Raw genomic sequence first — 238 nt, 5'->3', positions numbered from 1 at the left:
AAATCTCAAAAATCGTTTCGCACGGCTAAATTCCAACGAAGCATTTCCCCCCAAGAAATCTTCTTTTTTTGGAGGGTTACACCCAAAACCCTTTTATGTCGCTTAAACTTAAACATTTTTGCAATTAAAAGTAAGAACCTGGGAATTATATTTAAAAGCTCAGGTTTAATTGGGAGTTAAAAAGGACGCGACTCTTGCAATTTATCTTAAAGCAGTTTTTGGATTTTATCCTTAATTT

This window comes from Penaeus monodon, chromosome 23, assembly GCF_015228065.2.
Source record: "Penaeus monodon isolate SGIC_2016 chromosome 23, NSTDA_Pmon_1, whole genome shotgun sequence".
Taxonomy (NCBI): domain Eukaryota; kingdom Metazoa; phylum Arthropoda; class Malacostraca; order Decapoda; family Penaeidae; genus Penaeus; species Penaeus monodon.
This window is presented reverse-complemented; position numbering follows the sequence as displayed.